Source organism: Lolium rigidum, chromosome 3, assembly GCF_022539505.1.
Source record: "Lolium rigidum isolate FL_2022 chromosome 3, APGP_CSIRO_Lrig_0.1, whole genome shotgun sequence".
NCBI classification, from domain to species: domain Eukaryota; kingdom Viridiplantae; phylum Streptophyta; class Magnoliopsida; order Poales; family Poaceae; genus Lolium; species Lolium rigidum.
In genome coordinates, this window is record NC_061510.1 from 26,618,809 (window position 1) to 26,629,166 (window position 10,358).

The following is a 10,358-nucleotide window of genomic DNA, read 5'->3' on the forward strand; positions in this document are numbered from 1 at the left end:
AGATGGAGGTGGAGATGGAGGTGGAGGGGCGGGACGAGGAGGCGGAGAGGGAGATGGCGCCGAAGAAGTTGCGCATTCGTGGTGAAGCGCAAGTCCACGATGAGAGGAGGGAGCCTACTAGCCGGGATGCGAAAGCCCTCATCATCCCGAACGAAAAAGAGTAAGTTTAATTTTGAACATTTAGATTCATTTTGCTATGTACTAATGTTTTCATTATTGTGCATAACTGATTGGCATACTAATGTTTTGATTATTGTGCAGCAATTGGACATATGACAAGGGGGTTCGCCAGCCGTCGAGCATGATTGGAGCTCTTATTAGGCAGATCGGCCGGGCTTTTACACTCCGGTCCCCGGCGGCGAGAAGAAGCTAGCCGAGACTTGGGCGGACTATGAGGCAGCTCCTTGCCCGGGCTTTGGGACAGCTTCGACGCCGTGTACACCAAGTTTTGGGTAAAGCATGCTTCTCGAGTTTACTTCATAGTTGATGACCACACTATGCTAACTCATGTCTCTCTCACAATTATTCTTATGCATGATTGCGGACCCATTATAAGGTGCTCGATGATATGGTTGAGCTAGGGAAGGTGGTACCGACTAGGGCTTGTCGGAGGTTGACAAGGCAACGGTGGTACAATCGGAAGCATACCTGCATCGGGCACTTCAAGGCTGAGCAGGGCACGAGGGTCAAGAAAGCTGACAATATCAGGGACGATCCTCAGATGACAAAGGAAGATTACTTCAAGGTAAGTAAATATTCAATGAGACTCTATGTTGCTGCATAGTTGGGATTGCATTATGTGTTCTTCAAATGAGTTTTGGTTTTTCGGGTTATGCCCCTATGGTGCGAGAATAAGGAAGACGCATTTGAGGCCTTGGTAGCGAGGTGGGTTGGCGAAGACGCCGACTTCAACGCCAAGAGCGCGCGCAACAAGGCAAACCGGGGCACTCGGAGGAACACACGGTGCGGGAAGCCGCAGCACCGAGCGCTACAGGAAGCACAAGGTACATATATACATGGAACAACTTGCATTTATTTTCCCTCATATTACTACTTGATACACATAACATTTATCTTGCTCGTGCGGGAGGCGGAACTCGGGGAGCCTCTCACCGAGGTGGGAGGGTGGCGGAAGATGAAGCCGAAGCAGCCCGATCCGAGCCAGCCTCGGCCCTCGCTGCCCGAGTACTTCGGCTTTGCCGAAGAGGAGTTGGACGAAGTACTGCTCGGTGTTCAAGGGTCTTCATCCGGAGGTGGATGATCCTATTGAGCAGGAGACCGACTTGACGGCGATTATGGTGGCGGGGAGCGGCGCGGAGCATGGCCGCACGAAGCTTCTTAGTGGGGTGATCAAGCCGCGAGAGGACCCTCACGCAGATCAGGTCTACCCTCACCGCCGGCGACCCACCGGTCGCGCCTCCTCGACACCGTCGTACGGATGTAAGTTTTCTCATTTCCATCTTCTTTCCAACATTCATCCCTGAATGGCTAAATTGACATGACTCCTTTTCTTGGAAATTGTAGGCTCACTTTGAGGCCGCCTACGCGGCCGCTTATGAGAACTATTTGACGGTTGTAGCAGAGTGGGACCTCAAGAGAGCGGCTTGGGAAGAGTACCAGGAGGCGACGAGTCGTGTAAGTTCCAATCTTTTATGGTTCGAAGACATGACAAGTCCCACCTCCCCTTTTTTTATATCTGCGGCGCTTGACATCTAAACTATCTTGTAGGCGGTCAGGACGTTCTTCCAGACTGGAGAGAGGATCGCACTTCCGGAAGAGGAGCCACCTAGGCCGGGGCCGACTCCAGTGTGCCCATCGAGGGAAGCTTTCGCGGCCACATACTACGCACGGACTCCGGTAAGTCCCGTGCCTAACCAGTTCTCACCGCTTTCCTTTCCCATGTGTAAGATGCTAACTCTTGTCAAACATGTAGGGCACGGGAAGTTCGCGGAACCGACCCTCTCCTGGTTCGTCGCGCGAGGGCACACCGATGCACCCCGGCCGCCATTCTCCCGGTGCTTCAGGGTTTTCACCTGCTGGCGATGGTTCAGGCCATGGTTCTACTTCGGTCTACCTCGACAAAGGCCGGACGCCTGAATTTACGAGTCGGACCCCCCGATCTTAGTTTCCCTTAGCTAGGTGTCTAGCGGGTGTGCGTCGATCGTGTGTGCCATGTGTCGACGATGTATGATGATTGTGTGTGCTACATGACACATATTTGTATCACGATGATGTTGTTGCTACATTTGATGATGATTATGTGCTGTGCAACATTTGTGCAACATTTGTGATGCATTTGAATGTATATTACTGCTATATATGCTGTGCGTGCTGTGCTGGGCCAGGAAATGCAGCGGGAAACCAAATGGTATGGTCTGTGCCGACGGCATAGCCGTCGGCACAGCCCCCTGGACGTGCCAAATGGCAGGGGCTGTGCCGACGGACCTGGGCCGACGGCTTGGCCGTCGGCACAGGAGCAGGGGCGTGGACGCGTGGCATCCTCTGGTCCTCCGATGGCAGCAAGCCGTCGGCACAGCAGCAGGGGCGTGGACGCGTGGCATCCTCTGGTCCTCCGATGGCAGCATCTGGGCCGACGGCTTGGCCGTCGGCACAGCAGCAGGGTCGTGGACGCGTGGCAGCCTCTGGTCCTCCGATGGCAGTGTCTAGGCCGACGGCTGGCCGTCGGCACGAGTACCTCCCTTGACCTAACGGCCGTTAGACGCTCCGCGGGCCCCACGTTGACCGTGCCGACGGCTCACTGTGCCGACGGCGTCGTTTGACCGTCGGGCTGGAGTCCGTGCCGACGGCAAAGGCTGGGCCGACGGCGAGCCAGTCTGTGCCGAGGCGATACTGTGCCGACGGCGGTGTGCCGACGGCGGCCGTCGGCACAGACGTGGGCCGACGGCAGTTGATGCTGTGCCGACGGCCGCCGGCCGTCGGCCCCTCCGCTGGTTCCCGTAGTGAAGGTATCGAAGTGTTGTTGGAGCCTTACAATACCTCACTTTAACACGCCCAGATATATGTTTTTGTGTCAACAAAGTCTGCCCATTTCTTCAAAATCCAACAGATGTGCACTGGACTGCTGTGAAGAGAATACTGCGCTATCTCAAGCAAACTCAGTCGTTTGGGCTCTTGTTACAGAAATCACCATCATTACTTCTCAGTGGCTTTGCTGACGCCGATTGGGCAGGATGCCCTGATGATCGTCGGTCGACAGGCGGCCATGCAGTGTTTCTTGGTGCCAATCTTGTTGCATGGAACTCCAGGAAACAGCCTACTGTGTCTCGTTCCAGTACCGAAGCCGAATACAAGTCAGTAGCAAATGCAACAGCCGAGATCATGTGGATTCAGGGACTGCTAAAGGAACTTGGAATTTTCTTGAGTCGTGCTCCAAGTCTATGGTGTGATAATCTCAGCGCAACCTACCTAGCAGTAAATTCCATTTTTCATGCTCGAACCAAGCATATCGAGGTGGATTACCACTTCGTCCGTGAGAGGGTGGCTCGCAAGGATCTTGATGTGCGGTTCGTGTCTACACATGATCAGCTTGCAGACATACTGACAAAACCTCTTGCTATACAATCTTTTGTAAAATTCAGAAACAATCTCAACTTGGTAGTACCATGCTGAGATTGAGGAAGGCTGTTAACGTATGTAGATTGTATGGTTAGCTGTTAGACTAGATAACCATTGAGGTAGCTAGATAACTTAGCGTAGCCAATATCTAGTGGTTTGTTGAGCTGGTTGTTGTAATCTAAGCCAGCCACGGCTTCTATATAAAGGATCACGGCATGGACCTGTTGGCCATCGCCTCATCGCATATCTCTCTCTCCCTTCACCGATCCAATCTATCGTATACAAAGCATGCCAAATGGGAAAGGCTGGATTGATTATTAAAAACTCCTAATAATACTTAGTTACATACAGATCGATTTCCTCCGATGAGCATGTGCAGATCGAAGCAGGGCAAGGTCAATGCAGATTGGTAATTTGCTTGAGGGTGTAGCTCCGACCGCACTGAGGACACTGAAGAACAGTGGAAGTGAGACATTGATCCAAAATTAGTACGGCAAGTATAAGCTTGCATGAGTCATGGACGAAGCAACATGCATATATAAGAACCTTCGCTGTCGTGCTCCCGCGACGACGCAGCCACTCTTCCAGGCACGATCTGCCGAACATATGTCCACAGGGAATACAGCTGCATGCAGACAATGCATATGACCGCACTGATATCCGCGCAAACTTGAGTTCGTAGTAGAAGAACCGTCACTCACCAGATGCGATGCGCCCCGTCGGGTGTCCATGGTTCCATGCAGATGCAGCAAGTGCCCGGCGGTGGCGGCGGCCGCGGCCTCTGCTCCCGCATACGTCGCTTCCGCTTCTGCCTCCTCATCTGCCGCTTAGGCTTCGCTTGTATCGGGGCCTCATCTTCAGAGTCCGCCTCTTCCTCCACGTGGTCTTCCTCCTCCTCGCCTAAGTCATCCGTCTCGTCCTCCTCCTCGTCTTCTGAGGTTTCCTCGTCGGAACTCGAGGAAGCAGGGTCGTCGTCGCTGTCTTCGGAATCGCTGTCATCAGTTTCGTCGATGTCGGTGTAGATTACGTCATCGGAGTCTTCGTCGTCCATATCCAGGCGCCGTCGCAAGGCGGTGAGGACGATGTGGAACTGTGGAAGGAAACTAGATTGAAATTTCGGAGAAGGGGAACCGTCGTGGAGCGCGGAAGTTTCCTTTAAACCGCGTTCAAGAAAATACTTTTTTTTAGGGCGTGTTCAAGAAAATACTGGTGGTCTGGACTTTTTGAGGGATAGAAGATAGAAGAGGTAAGAGCATGACCCGTAAAAGGGGCAAACCCGTATAATAACCGCCGATATACGGGTTTCGGCTCTACCCGGCCGTCTAGCATGCCCTATAAAAACGGCCCCCGCATCGTTTTTTCCTGTTTTCGATTACGGGGCGGGTCGTCGCCCCCTACTTGTGCGGGGTGGGAGCGCGGATAGAGGGCCAAACCGGTATCGCCCACTCCACTGCGCGCGAAGGGTTTCGTTGAAGCCAACCGCCGCCGCCGCCGCCCGATCTCCTCCGCCGCGCCCTTCCCGGCCGGATCCCGCTGCCATGGATCGTCCGCAAGAGCCGCCTACCGCCGGCGATGCATCTCCTCCGACCGCGATGGTCGATGTCCCCGTCGGAGGTGCGCCGAACGCCGGCGTCGTGTCGGCCATGATCTCCGCCACCATCCCGTCGAAGAGGAAGAGGTTTCCGAAGCAATTCTTCGAAGCTCCTGCGGCGGCGGCAGCTTCACCGGCCGCAGCTTTGCCGGGCGAAGCCCCGCCGGCTGCCAAGAAGGCGGGGAGGATGAAGACCAAGGCGGCCGGGCCGAGGGGCGCCGCGCCGGCCAAGGTGCGGACAAAGGCAATCAGCCGCATCGGCCTCGCGCCTCCACCGCCCTCCAAGGCCACGCCCTCTCCTCCCTCCGTTCCGTCCGATGCGCCGCCCGCGCCGCCGCCACCCACCATGGACGTAGACAAGGTGTTCGATCTTGAGTCCACAACATCCTACATGGACATGCTCAACGGTTCCGCGGTGAATTTGGACACCGGTATCGATGCATTCGATGGGGAGTGCAACGTCGAAGAGATTGATGACGACGAGGAGGATGAGGGTGACGAGGAGGAGGTGGTTGAGGTTGATCCGGCTGCCGCCGGTTCTTCGTCGACGCCGAAGCCACGCACGGTGAACTACAGCGAGATCGAAGACGCCATCTTGGTCCGTGCTTGGAGCAAGGTGGGGATGGATGCGTGCACCGGAGTGGACCAAGGCGGCAAGCGCTATTGGCAGCGCATTGAGGATCTGTACCACCAGCTGAAGCCTCACACGAAGAGCATGGCGGACAGATCCTACCGCTCCCTTGAAGGCCGATGGAACATCATCAAACCGGCTTGTTCTCGTTGGAATGCTGCCATGGATCAAGTGGCCGACAACCCCCCTAGTGGATGCGTGCCGGAGGACTATGTAAGTTTTCCTTGTGTTGATGATGTGGAAACATCACATGATATCCATATTATGTGTTGATGATGTGGAAACATCTCATACTATTGTTGTGCAGCCCAAGTATGCTCAAGCACGGTACAAGGACATGGCCGGCTCGAAGAACAAAGAATTTCAATTTCATCATTGCTTTTCCATCCTTCAACATCTTCCTAAGTGGAAGTTGCGGGACAACGAGCCAAAGTGCAAGAAGGAGGCACTGCTCACCATGGATGATGAAGCGGAGGACATGAGTGGGAGAAACACCGGCAAGCCCGAGGGCAACAAGAAGGCCAAGGAGAGGGTCAAGGTAGAACTCGAAGCAGCTAGTTTCCGGGAGAAGTTGGATCAACTCATGAAGTCCAAGGAGGCATTGACGATGAAGACGTTGGAGACCAAGCTCCTCATCACCGACAAGAAGAAGGAGGTGAAGCTTGCCAAGGTGCAAGCAAGGCGGGAAGATGCCAAGTTGAAGGCCGAGCTTGACATGAAGATGATCGCACTCAAAGAAGCCAAGGCCATGAAGGAGCTCTTGGCCGAGGAGAGGGATATCATGATGATGCGCACCGACGGCATGGACGAGGATCAGCTGGCGTGGTGGAAGGAGACCAAGGCGGACATCATTGCGAGGAAGAAGGCTGCGCGTCAAGCTCGTGCTCAAGGTGAGTCTCCGGCGAGTGGTGGCGCCGGTGGCGATGGACTCGTTGATCGTTGATCACATTTGGGAACTTCCGTGGCTTGAACATTGCCTATGATCGAGTTGTGATGTTAAAACTATGAATTATGCATCACATATTTTGGATGTGCTATGTTTGATGTGAAATTGTTGTGCAAATTGCTGTCTAAAACCCTGTTTTGAGGGGCCGGAAACTCGGACGAGCTAGCAGAACCCGTATCCCCACCCCGTAAAACAGAATATTTTGTTTTACGGGGTGGGGATACGGGTTCTGCTAGCTCGTCCGAGTTTTCGGCCCGTGAAAACCGGATACAGGGCCCTCTACTCGCGTTTTACGGGGCGAAAAAATACGGAACCTGTTAGACATGCTCTAATAGTGCGGCCCAGCATGTACCACAGCTTAGCAAGGCTCGTAACTTGGACAATGGGCCTAAAATAGCTGGTATTGTGTAGCCTGGGACTCTATTTGGATCGGCATTTTGCTTATATCTGGGCTGGGAGGGCCTTGCGCTAGGTGAGGTGACCAATCGGTTCATTAGTTCACCGGTTTTTCGCAATAAAAAAAATAGTTCACCGGTTTCCCTATAGAAGAGAAAAGTTCGCCGGTTGGACTATACCAGGTTTGATGGTTCACTTATTGTCAAAAAAAAAAAGGTTTGATGGTTCACTTGACTATCTTCAAGTTTGGATCAGTGATAATCGTCGGTTATTTCCTACCCGATCTCGGGAATCTGCTTAGCGTCGCCGCAAAACTTGGAGCCAAGCGCTTCATCGTTTTTCCCCTCCGCTCCGTACAATTCGCACAGCAAGGAGCGTTATCCACACGCAGACAAGCGCCTCAAGTAGCGACTCAGCGTTGGAGATCTGAGCTCCTACGTTAATACTTTTGTTAATTGACTTTTTCTTGGAAACTTAAGCGCCTACATAAGAGGGTGGTGTTGTACATGCCCTAATTGGATCAGGATTCTGCATATATTTGGGCTGGGAGGGCCTTGCGCTAGGTGAGGTGACCAATCGGTTCATTAGTTCACCGGTTTTTCTCAAAACAAAAAAAATAGTTCATCGATTTCCCTATAGAAGAAAAAAGTTCGCCGGTTGGACTACACCAGGTTTGATGGTTCACTTGACTATCTTCAAGTTTGGATCAATAATAATGGTCGGTTATTGTTGTTAAATTGTCTATTCTCTAGTTGTATATATCTATGTATTCTCTTGTATTGTACACCCCTCGCTATACACGAGGAGGCCCACCGTATGTCAATATATAAGCACCGGCGTACCCTGTGTTAGGGTTTACTGTCAACACCCGGATTTTTAAGTCCAGATGCCTATTATGCCATTCATCGCAATCCCAGGAATATTATTTTTGCGAGACATAATAGATTGATATCACAACACATCATTCATTACAACACATAATCGTCTTACAACAAAGGATCACATGATCCAGTCTTAATACAACATAGTGGATCTAGAGATCCTATTACAAAACACATAGCGGAAGCGAAGTAGTAGCGGTCGTGGTCCATCTATTCCACGAGCAACCGTTGACGTCAGGAGTGATCCTAGTTGTCGTAGACGTCCCGCTGTCCTTCTTCCGGGTTCGGTACTCCTCTTCATAGTCCGGCCATTTGAATAGCCAGGGACAAAGCCGTGAGTACTTTAAAGTACTCGCAAACTAATACTATTGTAAGTACTAACATTGCTATTGAGAGTGTTCTAAGCTCTAAGGTTATTTGCGTAAAGCCAGTTTTATTTCATAAGCACTTTAGTAAACAAAACCTCTTCATTTGCCTAACTTACTCAAGTGGGAACATTAGTGTCATTCCCACAACTCTGTGGTGATTCAATTCAAATTCACCATCTCAAGTTCAAATCACAAGTCACCCTTCACATGTCACATTTTTGAAAAGTTCTGATGACGGAACAGTATGGCCTTTCCAACCGTCCATAACCGTGGACGCGGCTATTCGAATAGTTCTACACTCTGCAGAGGTCGTACACTTGTGCCACAATATTTGCAATAATCCGTCAGGGTTAACTGGCCCTGATTTATCACACTCCGTGCGCGGACTACCAACCATAACCTTTCACTTACATACCCTAGTATATGCACCTCTCCCCATGAGCTTGGCCTCCCAGTGAAGACCAACTGTCAGCCTGGGAACTGCACAGGGCTTGGGCCGGACATTCACCTCATTTCACGTCATTTCACATCATTTCATATTTCTTTGGAGGCAGCCCTTGGCATAACCCCGATGACGCTTGTTAGAGGGAACCCATACTAAGATACATAAACTTCTAGTTAAGCCTTTACCCATAATCAGGTATCGTGGGGGTACTTGCAAAATTGGAATGGTATCGCATCCGAACCCAACCATCAGTTTTTGTAAAGTTCACCATGTCATTCACCAGTCATATTCACCTTCAAAATCTTTCAATAGAATGACTCATCATTCCAAGGTTTTCAAAGTCATTTCATTTCACAAGTTCCCATCTAGAGTAGTCAATTTTATTTGTTAGCACTAGCAACTAACCATGAGGGGTGCTATCTAGCTTTCATTGTTCTAGGCTAACTTTGATACTCTTGTAGTACTCTATCTCTAGACCAAAGTTAACTATAAAAGTAAGTTATAAAAATCAAAGTAACAGTTTGGAAGAATAAAACTTGGGATGGGATCATGAAGCATAAAGTAATTGGTGAGTGTGCCTTGCTCTAGTAGAGCTTTGCACTTTGCAAGAATATTATCTTGCAAGAGTATAGCTTGCATTAGTCTAGCTTGCCTTGGTTGTTGAGGTGATCAAAGTGGTCTTCTTCTCCTTGGAAATAGACCTCCTCCTCCTCCTGGTACTCCTCGGTACTAGCGTCTAAAAACGAATACGAGGATACAATCACCAAACAATACTTAAGTAGACCTAATTAGCCTTAATGGCTCACACCAAACTATTTTATAAACTAAGCACAAACATGGTTCACACACTTAAACTAGCATCACATATTACTATTAAGTTGGTGGATGTGTTTTCTTATTAATTAAGAAAAATAATTTCCTCTCATACTAACTTAGGTGTTAATTTCAATTACTTAGAGAAATAATTTCCTCTCATTATATTCTTAAGATTTAATTTCTCTCATGAATAATATGTGACCTAGGTTGACCAAAGTCAACCTCTTCACACTTATCATTTAAGAAAATGATTTAAATGAGGTGAGCACCTCATACCATTTAATTCTAGCATGGTAAAGATTTAATATCACCACAATTCTTGTGAGACCTAAATGACCAGAGTCTCTACCTCATTTTGAATTGGTGGTGACAAGATTTAAATGAGAGAAACACTCCCATATGATTTCTTAATAGTTTTGGACAATATCTTGTAGGATAACGTTGCATAGAAAACAAAAATTTTCCTACCGCGAACACGCAATCCAAGCCAAGATGCAATCTAGAAGACGGTAGCAACGAGGGGGTATCGAGTCTCACCCTTGAAGAGATTCCAAAGCCTACAAGATGAGGCTCTTGTTGCTGCGGTAGACGTTCACTTGCCGCTTGCAAAAGCGCGTAGAAGATCTTGATCACGATCGGTTCCGGCGCCACGAACGGGCAGCACCTCCGTACTCGGTCACACGTTCGGTTGTTGATGAAGACGACGTC

General features: G+C 50.3%; 1 long non-coding RNA gene across 1 annotated transcript; it reads left to right on the forward strand.

Annotated features, from left to right (window-relative positions):
• The first annotated feature begins 1,562 nt into the window (after nucleotides 1–1,562).
• On the forward strand, nucleotides 1,563–1,972 carry LOC124697619. Its single transcript, XR_007000816.1, has 3 exons — nucleotides 1,563–1,635; nucleotides 1,729–1,857; nucleotides 1,934–1,972. It is a non-coding gene; the product is annotated as an uncharacterized LOC124697619 (long non-coding RNA).
• Nucleotides 1,973–10,358: the final 8,386 nt, after the last annotated feature.